This window comes from Rhipicephalus sanguineus, chromosome 1, assembly GCF_013339695.2.
Source record: "Rhipicephalus sanguineus isolate Rsan-2018 chromosome 1, BIME_Rsan_1.4, whole genome shotgun sequence".
Taxonomy (NCBI): domain Eukaryota; kingdom Metazoa; phylum Arthropoda; class Arachnida; order Ixodida; family Ixodidae; genus Rhipicephalus; species Rhipicephalus sanguineus.
In genome coordinates, this window is record NC_051176.1 from 82,006,152 (window position 1) to 82,006,770 (window position 619).

Consider the following 619-nt stretch of genomic DNA (forward strand, 5'->3'; position numbering starts at 1 on the left):
TGCCGCGGGCAGGGACCGAACCTGCGACCTTCGAATAACGCGTCCGACGCTCTACCAACTGAGCTACCGCGGCGGCCATCCCCCCGTCCACTTTATAGGGTATATATGTACATTTAAACGTGGGAGCGTCAGTCAGCGCCGCCAGTAGCCATGACGGCGAGTGTGGAACACTCTTTTTCTGCCTGTTGGCGTCACGTAGCACGTGAACTTGCTGGCAGCTGACCAATAATCCCTCGCATACTACCTGAAAGCATCAAGTCTGCCAGAACGAGGCCCTCGCTATATATATATATATATATATATATATATATATATATATATATATATATATATATATATATATATATATATATATATATATATATTATAAAGATGTTTATTGGCGGACACTCGGCGAAGATGAACGACAGCGACAGTCAAGGCGGGGCCGACTCTGCGCGAGCTGCGCTCTGTCCGAAGAGGGCAACCCACTAGAAGGGGCTGGAGAGGACGACCCACTTCAGAGTTCAGAGTTCCAATAAGCTTCGCTACAATTACTCCGGGGGCGAAAAGGGAGCCGCCTGGCGACCTAACAACTTGTCACAATGAGCGGGTCATGGTACGCCTTGAGGCGCTCCAC

General features: G+C 49.3%; 1 non-coding gene across 1 annotated transcript; it reads right to left on the bottom strand.

Moving 5' to 3' along the window:
* Positions 1-73, bottom strand: Trnat-cgu (transfer RNA threonine (anticodon CGU)). The gene has a single exon. It is a non-coding gene; the product is annotated as a tRNA-Thr (tRNA).
* Positions 74-619: the final 546 nt, after the last annotated feature.